The sequence below is a fragment of the Herpailurus yagouaroundi genome, unplaced genomic scaffold, assembly GCF_014898765.1.
Source record: "Herpailurus yagouaroundi ecotype Mexico unplaced genomic scaffold, PumYag 163, whole genome shotgun sequence".
Taxonomy (NCBI): domain Eukaryota; kingdom Metazoa; phylum Chordata; class Mammalia; order Carnivora; family Felidae; genus Herpailurus; species Herpailurus yagouaroundi.
Genome location: NW_024412404.1, coordinates 60332112 through 60343574, shown reverse-complemented (window position 1 = coordinate 60343574; position 11463 = coordinate 60332112). Strand labels below are relative to the sequence as shown.

Below are 11463 nucleotides of genomic sequence, written 5' to 3'. Positions count from 1 at the left end.
ATTAACCCCTGCATTCCCAGCTGTGTGCTGGCCCAGGCAGGCCCCCTCGTGCTTGGAGACGTGCCCGGAGCAGGTGTGAGGCAGAAGCTGCTGAGGCCAAGGGGCTGTGAGGTCATCTGAAACCTGTCCCCAAGGCACCGCAGAGTTAGAGGTGGGCCCGAGGGCGCCATGGGGGGCAGCAGAGGTGTCTGCCTGTCTCCAGGGCATGGTAAGGTTGGATGGTTTCAGGCTGGGGGGGGGGAAGAGAACAGAGTGAGCCCTGACCCTCCTGTCCCCTGCTCTTGCTCCCATGTGACTGTCTTTATCTTTTTTTTAATTTTTTTTTCAACGTTTATTTTTTTGGGGACAGAGAGAGACAGAGCATGAACGGGGGAGGGGCAGAGAGAGAGGGAGACACAGAATCGGAAACAGGCTCCAGGCTCTGAGCCATCAGCCCAGAGCCCGACGCGGGGCTCGAACTCACGGACCGCGAGATCGTGACCTGGCTGAAGTCGGACGCTTAACCGACTGCGCCACCCAGGCGCCCCAGTAATGCAATTTTTAAAAACGTGATCGTGAAAATGTGAATGTAAGCCCTCAAGATGAGCCCTGTCTTGCCTGCCGAGATACCTCTTAAAATCTGGGGGCTGCCCAGGTTAGCGGAAGGATTTTCTCCCTATTTGGTGTATCTGGAATGTGCGTTTGTGGGATGGACCCCTTTTGGGGAGCTGTATGGCAGGGCACGTGTGTCCTCGGGATCGGTGAATTCCCTGCATCCCATGGCCAGCCAGGCATCCTTGATGAGGGGCTCCTGTCAGAGCAGCACTAATTCTCAGCCTGTCACGCCGGGCTGTTTCCCGGCTGGAGGAGCCCAGGCTGCCTGGCCAGCAGTGCTCGGTGTGAAAGTAATTCAAGTGGAAATGTGTGTCGTTTCTGCCATGCAGGGGGAAAGTGCTCTTGGAGCTGCTTGCCACAGGATGGGGGGGTGGGGCTTGGGCAAGGAGGCTCCCTGTTCCTGCAGCTGAAGGATGGGTGTCACAGGACAGGCAAGAACGGAGCTGGTGGCCTGGACTGGGCCACCACGGAGAGCATCTTCGCCTGCAGGTAGGACCCAGTCCCAGGGAAAGGACAGCCCCCCAGCCATAACCGTGACCATGGAAAGAACATCTTCATGTGGGTGGCACTAGTCCCAGGGCACGGGTAGCCCCCAAGTCATGACCTTGAAGATGGCCATGACCAAGGACTATGACTGTAGAAAACGTCATCTGCATCTGAAGGGCAATCCGGGCAATCCCCAGTGCCAAGGCGGGAACAGCTTAAGCCAGGACGGTGAACGTGAGCATATTATGGAATCCGATGGGCTCTGGGGCCTGTGGGACATACAGGTGAGGCCGCAGGTCCAGAGACCTTAGGCGCGGGTGAAGAGCTCCCCCAGTGGGCAAGCCTGAGAAACCACGCTAGTCACGATGTCGTTGGGTGCCTGTATTTGCTGGCTGTTCTCCTGCTGGGGGTGGCATCTGTGGCTGACGGGGTTGGAGGGGTGATGGTGGGGGTGTTCTGTGGGAGCACAGCAGACCAGTGAGGAGGAGACACGGGCAGAGGCAGTAGGGACAGAAACTTGGGGAATAAACACAGCTGTTAACACGGGATTTCACGTTTACTTACGTTTGAGAGACAGCACGAGTGGGGGAGGGGCAGAGAGAGAGGGAGACACACAATCCACAACGGGCTCCGGGCTCTGAGCTGTCAGCACAGAGCCCGGCGCGGGGCTCAAACTCACGAGCTGTGAGATTGTGACCTGAGCCGGAGTCAGACGCTCAGCCGACTGACCCACCCAGGCACCCCTACACGGGGTTTAAAAAAAAGTTTTGCACTGAGATGTTCAGAGTGATCTTCCCCTCTACCTTTCCATGAAAATTTCAGTCAAATCTGTCCGAGTCAACAACGCTTTTGACGTTGGGCTTCTCAAACTTCTTGGAGTTCCCGAAGGGCCGCCTGGTCCCCAACCTCAGCCTGCCCTCCAGACAGCTCAGGTGAACCTCTGAGCCCCTTCATCACAACCTGTGGCCGAACCGTGCCTCTAGAGCAGATGTCCCCCTGCATCCTGTCTGCTGATGGGAGATCCAGAGGCAAAACAGGCCATTTGAGAAGCAGGGTTAAAATCGCCGTGGTCTATCTCTGGGGAGACGGGTTATAACCCAGGGGGCCTTCTTTGCCAGTGGTGGCTGAGACAGACAGCCGCCAGGGAAGGAGCAAGGAGAGAGAGCGCCGTGGAAATTCTCGCCTGGTGTCCTTCCCGGAAAGCGACTCGTGCGGAATTTCTCCGTGGCATCAGCGCGTTTACTTAGCTCGGCAAAGGAGATTGGGGCTGGGGCCATTTCTGGGGCGGCTGCAATCCGGCAGCTTTTTGTAATTATCTGTTAGTAATTATCTGCTAAGACTTGGGTAAACAGCAGCCTGCTTAGCCACCCTTGAAGGATTAAATCATTACGTTTATTGCTCTATCCACTCGCTATTAACCTCCTAAGAGGCTTTTCCACCTCAGAACCAGGGTTTTCATTGATGAACTCCAAGGAGAACATCAGAGTCGGGAGGCAGTGGGGGTGGGGCAAAGCTCTCGGGCGGCTGCTGGGTGCAAAGCCTGGTGACTGTCGCTGTCCATCAGCACGTCTGTGACAGGAGTCCCTGACAGTGCACACGCTCTCCGGGAAAGTAGGACCTTCTCCTAGGGAGTGTATCTTAAGAAGCAAAGGGCCCAGCTTTGGTGGCAGGGCCTGGAGAGTTCTTGCAAGAGACATGGACAGACAGGCAGGCTGGGCTTTTCACGGGAGGGATGGGATATGGGATGTGGCTGGCGTGCTTTGGGGTCATGGTCTGCAGGGCCACAGGAGAGGTCTTCACTTCTCCCGGGGTGTGCAGTGAGCTTGGCTGATGGGATGAAGGTCAGATGGAGACCAAGACTATTTTTTCAGCGAGGATCTGCCCTGACTTTTCCTTTAGGCTGAGGTTGCCTTTTCCTTTCTGGACATTTCAGGGACGGCCCCAAGCCATGACCATGAAGACGAAGCCGCTGCGGAACTGATGGGCCCCCGACGGCTGGGTGGAAGCCTCTGGTCCAGAGGTGCTGGGCGGGGATGGGACTCTCCTCCCAGGGGCGAAGCCTGAGAAACCGGAGCTGGTTGTGACACCTTTGGCTCCGGGGTATTTGCTGGCCTTTGTCCTGCTGGCTGGCGTCTGGGGGCTGAGACTTGCAGTAAATGATGGTGAGGGTGTTCTGTGCTCTGAACCACCTCAAGGGGAATGTGGGGCTGCATTCTGAGGGGGCTGGGGGTGCCGCACAGGGCGAGACACAGGCCAGCCCCCAGGGCCTACTGTTGGGGGGGCGGGGCTGTCACTAGCTGTTTCCTCTGAGGACTCCATGCATTGGCAGGGGTGAGGCATGGTGGTCGGGCAACAGGTGTTGACGGGGCGCCGGGCAGGGGTCACCAAGAGTCTTCTCCTAAATGCCTCCCGTGTGCCAGGCACTGTGCCAAGCAGAAATGCGTAACGGTAAAGGAGACCTAGTTTCGGCCCCGGCTCTCATGTGGATGCTGGGCTAGAGGCGAGAACCGTAATAGATCTGCAAACGTGACCGGGACCAGCAAGGACGCCAGCCACAGCCAGGCCTCCAGTCTCAGGCTGCTGGATCTAATGGGATCGGATGTTCCAGCTGAATTCTCTCACTTGTTCTTTAGGCTCCGAAGCCGTGATACAAGAGGCCAAATGAGAGGAAATAACTAGGATCAACGAAAATCCATTTTGGAAGAGGCCATTACAATGGTTCGTTTGGGAAACCCTTGTGAAGCTGGCTTTCTCCATCTTTTGTTCAACAATCAAGAAACCCTTGGTGAAGAGTGAGGAGAATGTTGCAAAACCCCCAACTGGATCACGGGACTGGCCAACAGCTTTTAAAAATGTAAGTGAATTTACATCAAGCACTTACCAGGTAGAACAACAGAATGATCTCCATTTTAGTATAAATGACCCTCACTGCTAAGTTTAGGAAACAGGGCTTGTATCAGAAAATCGGGGGTGGACAGTCGCTCTACCTTCGGGGTCAGGGCTTTCAAAACTGGTTTGTATCAAAACGACTGGCAAGAGTTTAAACCAAAAATGACTTTGGGGCGCCTGGGTGGCTCAGTCGGTTAAGCGTCCAACTTCGGCTCAGGTCATGATCTTGCGGTTCGTGGGTTCGCGCCCTGCGTCGGGCCCTGTGCTCGGACAGCTCAGAGCCTGGAGCCTGCTTCGGATTCTGTGTCTTGCTCTCTTTCTGTCCCTGCCTTGCTTGCGCTCTGCCCCTCCTCTCAAAAATAAATTTAAAAAATTTAGAATTTTTTTAAAAATGATGTTCCCCCAAGGTCTACCAAATCTCAGATCTCTGGGGGCTGAAGGCCTCCAACCAGGTGCCCTGCCAGGGCGTCCCACGGAGAACTGGAGGGCGTGTGGAAAGACACCGATGCCACGAGGGAGCCACTGGCAGTAAACGGAGCAGAGCCCGGGTTCCTTGCTGACTCTGGCCAGCTGAGTTGCGTTCGGGGCTCTCTTTGGTCTGGCTCGGGCCCTCTTCTCCTTTCTGCTCTCTGCTCCTCCCCACCCCGTTCTGACTCTATCTTGCCTGCCCCTGGGGTTACTCTGTGATCCAGGCTGGGAAGGATTCGCTCTCCAGGGGCAGCGAGCCCTGGGGGATGCCCCGCCCTGTTGGCGTGTTGTGAGTCTGAAGGCTTCCTTTCCATCTGGCGAGGAAGGGGAGGAAGAAAGGACGGCGGCAGGGGACCAAGCCTCCTGCCCTGTCCCATTTACAAAGCCGCTCAGGTGACCGGTGCACAGCCAGGTATTGAGGGGACCTGTCAGAGCACCTGTGCATTCAGGCCGTGGCCCCCCTGAAGCCGCAGGCAGGCACCGCTTCCCACGGGGCCGTTTGAAACATGCCCATCAGTCACGGTCAGGCCTGTCTTGGAGCCTCACCGGTCCCCGCGGGGACCCTCCACTGGGTCAGAGCCTGAGCTTTGGTGGAGTGCTGGGGACAAAGCTTACAATGAACTTGTCACCTGGGAGGGAAGCCAGCGGGGGATCAGACGACATGCATTGAATCTGCGGTGCCTCGGTTAAGCGTCCGGCTCTTGGTTTCGTCTCAGGTCACGATCTCAAGGTTCGTGAGTTCGAGCCCCACGTTCGGACCCTGCGCTGACTGCCTGGAGCCTGCTTGGGATTCTCTTTCCTTCTCTCTCTGTCCCTCCCTCTCCCCCACAAATAAATAAATAAACATTAGGGAATCAAGAGCCTATGGATGAAGACAAGAGCAGGGCGGAACTCTCTACTTCCCTGAGCCGTGATGGCAGCCCGGGGCCGGCTCCAGCAAGGGCTGACGGAATTTTCCAGGGGTCCTGTGTGAGGGTCTCCGCAGGACAGGGCCCGAGGGAGGGCTGTGAGAAGGCGCTCGCCCCGGGGCGTGTGTTTAAAAGGCCCCACCGCTGACTGTAGGAAAGGGCCGAGGAGGCAGGGGACCTTCGCTCCGGCCTCAGCCCAGCTGTGGAACTGACCAGCCGTGACCTGGGCAAGTCATTTAATTGACTGCGTCTTCCGGTTGGGCAGCCACGACGGACAGACCCTGGCCAAGTGCTCAGGATGCACCAGTGAACCCGTGATGCCCGGAGTCTGAGGCGCATGAGGTCAACAGACAGTTCCCGCCACGGGGCTGGCCACAGAGGCGCGTACGAAGTTGCCCAGGGGCCCACAGAGGGAGAGAGGCATGTTGTGGGTGAGGGGAGCAGGGTGAGGGAGAAGGAAGGCTTCACGGAGGAGGTGACGTCTGAACGGGGCTTTGGAGGTTGAGTAGGAGCTCCCAGTGGGAGAAGAGCATGAGAAGGAGAGTGGGGATCACAGAGGCAGGGGCCCAGCAGGGCCAGTCACATTCAGGGATGCTGGCCGAGGGATGTGCCTGGGCCACGGGTTCGGTGCGGCCCTGGCACCGCGACTCCATCGTGTGGCGGGCTTACCTGGTTGGTGTGTTGGCGGAGGAGGTCTCAGCCCGTGACCGGGGAGTCTCGCACTCAGGTGTTCGCGCCTTCGTGCAGTGCCTTCGACACGGAACGGGGCCGACCGGTGTGGCCAGGAGAGCGCTGCTCGAGCAATGCCACGTGACTTCTGAGGCTGGGCCGGGAAAGCATCCTGCTTGGTCTCCCGGGGTCGCGCCCCATCGGCCGGCCAGCCGCCACCCCTCGAGGACACTCGGGCCACCCTGTGGAGGCTCGCGTGGTGAGCAGTGGACGGCCCCACCCGCAGCCGGCACCAACTCGCCAGTTATGTGAGTCGGCCACGTGGAAGTGGATCCTCCAGCCCGTCAGGCCTTCGGAGGACGGTGGCCCTCGCTGACGTCTGTCCGGTCCCAAGAGAGACCCCAAGACGGAACTGCCCAGCCACGCTGCTTCTGAATTCCCGACCGTAAAAACCGTGAGAAACAGTGATTATTGGTGTTTTAAGCCACTAGGCTCCAGGGTAATTCGTGATGCAACACTAGATAACTAACATTGGGGTTCTTCTGAGCTTCTAAGATGGCTGCCAAAGATCCCGGCTTCCGGGTTCACGCCCTCACGAGTGTGGTCTGAACGCAGTGACTTGCTTCTAATGAATAAGGCACGCCCGATGGGTGTCACTTTGAGCTTATGTTTCAGGAAGACTCTGGCCTCCGTTATGCTTGCCTCTCTTACTCTCTCAGTGGCTCTGAGGAAAGCTAGCGGCCATGTTGGGAGCTGCCCTGTGGAGATGCCCCCAGAGCCAAGAACTGAGGGACGTCTCCAGCCAACAGGCAGGGAGGAACTGAGGCTGTGAGTCCAGCAACTTGTGAGGAGCAGAATCTCACCAGCAACCACGTGGGTGGGTTGAAATGGCCACAGCCACCCCCCCGCCCCCCCCACCAGACACTTTGGTTCCAGACTTGTGAGAGCACTCAGATAGCTGCCCCCAAACTCCTGCTGCACGGAAACGGTGAGGTGGTTAATGTGTGTTGTCTTAGAGCTACCGAGTAGGGGGGCCATTTGTTACGAAGCAGTGGGTGACTCGCACAGTTCTGATGAACGGCATCCACCTCCCCTGTCCTGTCCCAGAGTTGCCACTTGGCTGTGGCCTGCACTTGGGTTTCAGCCTGCCACCCTGACCTTGGTTAGAGAAGGTAGGGGGCCGTTGAGGGAATGGTGGGGATGAGAATAGAAGGGGGCACAGCTTAACGCCTGCCATTTTCTGGAAAACCAGCTTCCACAGGACCAGAAGAGGTGAGTAAGCATGTGAATGAGACATAGGTTCAAGGCCGGGGTTTACCACCTTGTACCTGTGTGATCTTTGACAGAGGTACAAGAACTCCCGGGGCGCCAGTTCCCAAGGGGCCCCCTAGGAAGAGAGGGGAGCCACAGAATGCCCAAACTGCCCAAGCAGCCTCAGCCAAAGAGCTGATGTGCAGACTAAGCAAGAGGAACTTGGGTGCTACATCTTCACGGCAGACGCTGTTGTCACGACACCCTCACAGTGCGTCCGGGTGTCCAGACCGGGGAGGACCTCAGGAGGATGCCCGCTCGAGGGACCAGGGGCCCTAAGTTGCGCAATCACTGCCGCTTTTCTGGGGGCTTCCCGAAGGACTGTTCCCCGGATCTGGTCACCCCCTCGTCCGCTGAGCCTGAGCCTGAGCCCCGCACGGCATCCTGCCCCGAACAGCGATGGCTCACTCAGCTTTCTGGAAGTCTCCTGCTGTCCTCCTGAGCGCCGAGGGTCTCTACCTCCCTTGGGGGTTTATTTCTTGCTCTACGAAGCAATGATTTAATTCTTGCCTGGGATATCATTCAGCCCAAGTTCGTGCTGGAGTGAAACATATTTCAGCACCCACCAATTTCCATATAGATAAAAAAAGAAAAAAAAAAAAAGGAGTAAGGAAAACAACCTCAACCCGCATCTTCACAAACTATGCATTTGAAACCTGTTTCTTGAAGATGGATTGCTCTATCAGGCTGCTAAGAGGTTTTTCTTGACTTGTCAACAGTTTTATACCCCCACAAACATTCGTGGCTATAAATTATTCATTGCCCAGTTAGTGGTTAAAAAAAAAAAAAAAAAAGGATGCCTGGGGCCGAGGTACATTCTTAATTCTCCCTCTGCTTTTCAGATCCAAGTTGTTTTTTTCCTTCCTGCTGCTGGAAAAGTAGAAATAAGTGCAAGTCTCTTGCCGGGGAGGTTCATGGCCACAGCCTAAGGAGAAAGTCTTACTGAGCCCAGTGTGAGCTCAGCTGGGAGGGTGGGCGTAGTCCTGTGCAGTTTGGGGTGAGGCAGGACCCTGGGGTCATCAGGTACTTGTGGAAGTAGGAAATAGGTGTGTTTGGGGTGCTCTCTCTCCCTCTCTTTTTTTTCCTGTTGGCAGGAATTGCAAGGTTTTCAAAAAAGCGGGGAGGATACTCGATTCTATTCTAGGCCCCGTCATTTCAGAGAGCACGGCTGGAAAGGATCTGACACTTCTTCCACTCACCCGATTCCACCCTCCCTGGGCCCCTCTGGGGGCAGGGCTCTGCCAGGAGACAGCATGCCCCTTGTTTTTCTCCCTCATGCCCACCCTCTCTTGTCTGGCGCAGCCTGGGACCTCCCTGCAACTCCACCCAGCCTCCTGTTCCAGCAGGGATTCTCAAGTTTACCACCACCCATGGGACTGGGATTCAGGTGGTGGGGCGGGGCTAGGCTTCAGAGCTTGGGGCTTGTACGGGCCACGACAAAGCTCTCTAAGCTGGGTGGCTTGAAACAACAGAAATCCATTCTCTTACTGTCCTGGAGATAAGGAGTCCAGAAATGAAGGTGTCAGCAAAGCCGTGTTCCCTCCAGCCTCTCCCTCTCCTGCCAGGTAGACCCTTCCTGGCCTCTCCCTCGCTCCTGGTGGTGGCCCTCCATCCCTGGCCTGCGGCCGGAGTTTCGACTTCATCGTCACGAGCCATCCTCCCTATGTGTCTCTGTGTCCAGCCCTCTTCTTGTAGAGACGCCAATCACAGGGGATGAGGGCCTCCTCTCCTCCCATCTTAATGTCACCTGTTACATCTGCAGAGATCTGATTTTCCAAGAAAGGCCACATTCACAGGGAGCAAGACTTGGGACTTCAGCGGATCTTGTGGAGGGACGCGACTCAGCCGGTGACAGGGTCAGAGGAGGGAGGGGCCTCCAGCGATCGGGCCCAGGGCAGAGATCAGCAGCGTCAGAAGGCCTAAGAGTTGGCATCCTATGGAGAGCTCACCTTCCCTCGCGACACTCTTCGCCCGTCACTACCCTGAACCAATGTCTGTGGTCACTTGGTTTCCAGGCATAGCACCAAAGACCCCCTTCTCTGACTCCGGCTGTGGAGGTGCCAGCCTCTGGTGTGGGCCTGAAAAGCTGTCCTTTCACGCGGGCACAGAGAGAAAATTGGGCTCTTCATGGAGCTGACCCACCTCGAATGGGAACCGGATGTCCCTGGACGGTAGCTGCCTTGGATCTTGTCCAGAGACCTGGTTTGAGGGCACAGGGTCCACCTGTTTCTGGCAGCAGGACATGTGGCCTCTTGGGTGTTCCCCTGTCCCACCTTGACCCCTCAGTTCCTCCCCCTTCCCCACGTTGTCCCCAGACACTGGGGGTTTTGCCAGGCGACCTACCCGTGTGGGTTTGGGAAGGCCTCTGGGGTCCCCTGCTCCATCTGGAGAGAACTGGCCATGGTATCTCAACAGTCCCGTGCCCTGCGGGGTGAGGCACTGTCACACAGAGACTGATAATGGGACTGGACATGGGGTCCATTCCCCACCCCAACCCTATTCTCTAGTGTGGGGAAAAGGATCGATCATTTCATTTCCAAATATTTTGTATGTGGAAGGCTGAAGGCGAGATGCGGAAAGAGGTCTGGCTTTCGGAGAGGACTTCCAGAGGCTGGGTTTGTAAACACCAGTGGACATCAGGTTTGGTCAAGGTCATCCAGCACCCGGCGTCTGTCACCTTTCACTAGCCCAGCCACGGCTACAGGGGAAGGGGTTCCATTCTGCAGACAGCAGGCCAAAGAGGCAGGGGCCCAATAGTCCCGATTCATCTCACTGGATGTGGCTGTTACTTTCTGGGTTACTCACCTTTGGTTCAGTTTAAGTTTATTTTAGGTGAGATTAAGCTGCCTCTACCTGGAGCCACTGGGGCGCCTCTGAGCCCAGGCCACCCCTAAGTGTGCCCCTAAGTGTGGCAGTGAGGCAGTTTGGAGCACAGGTGGCCGAGGGAATGAAAATATGCTCCATGGGAGCCCGTGGCCCATGACAGTTGAGAAAGCCAGGAACTAAACGCCAAGCACTCCACACACAATATCTTACTTCCTCCTTCCCACAGCATACCCATTGCACAGGTGAGGAGACCTTGGGGCCTAGAGACCACGAGATCTCCCTAGGTCACCTAGATCGACAAGCTTCCTGAATAGGAGCATTTCTCCTTCAGGCAGGTAGCTTCCACATCCCTCTGATCACATAGTGGTGGGTGGTGGCTGAGTTCGAATGATCTTTGGGAAAATGAGGTTCCTTCCCAGGGCTCAGGATCTGAACAGAAGCCTTCGACTGGACAGCTGCCCCCTCCCTGGCTGTCTGGGGAGCTGCACTCACAACACAGCTAGGTGGGGGCCACGCTGATGGAGGAAATGCAGACCCCAGGAGGGGCAGCCCGCCGTGATGCCCCTGCTAAGGGATTACTCAGAGGAAGAAGACAGAGCAGGCAACAGAGGGAACATGCTCTTCTGGGAGTGTCCGGTGAAATTTCTCTTTTCATTCAAAGGCCAAGAGTCAAAAAAGAGGTCTTCTGAAATGAGGGCTTTTCAGGGTACTTGGAAGCATTGTGCAGAAATCCAGACTGTCGTAGAGAGAAACAAGACTGATAAGGGAGCATAAGGCAAGCTGAGGGCAAAGTACAAGCCAGCACCCCTCGCCCCCACACACACCCCGCCCCCTAGGTGGGACATGCGTGATATTCCTCGGGCACTGCTGGCTGCCCTAGAACAAAGGAAAGGGGAGAACAAATGGTTAACTGGTAGAGATCACAGTCGTGCAGGACCTGAGTCTCCATTCATTTACAAATATCTTAGTAAATTACAAGGAAATTTTATCAATAGCCTAATCTCCAGAAAACGATAGACTCTGTTTCCTGGAACCCTGATATCACACCCCCCCTCCATAGTGATGTGGGGAACAAAGGCAAGAAGGAAATGGCAGGTGAAATTAAATTTCCTTGGGGCGCCTGGGTGGCGCAGTCGGTTAAGCGTCCGACTTCAGCCAGGTCACGATCTCGCGGTCCGTGAGTTCGAGCCCCGCGTCGGGCTCTGGGCTGATGGCTCAGAGCCTGGAGCCTGTTTCCGATTCTGTGTCTCCCTCTCTCTGTGCCCCTCGCCCGTTCATGCTCTGTCTCTCTCTGTCCCAAAAATAAATAAAC

At 56.3% G+C, this 11463-nt stretch overlaps 1 long non-coding RNA gene across 1 annotated transcript in view; it reads left to right on the top strand.

Moving 5' to 3' along the window:
* The first annotated feature begins 3019 nt into the window (after positions 1–3019).
* LOC121037348 (uncharacterized) overlaps positions 3020–11463 on the top strand; it is a 13585-nt gene continuing 5141 nt past the window's right edge. The window contains exons 1-2 of the long non-coding RNA XR_005793729.1: positions 3020–3242; positions 3714–3934. This is a non-coding gene — a long non-coding RNA (uncharacterized LOC121037348). The remainder of the gene's footprint in view (positions 3243–3713; positions 3935–11463) is intronic.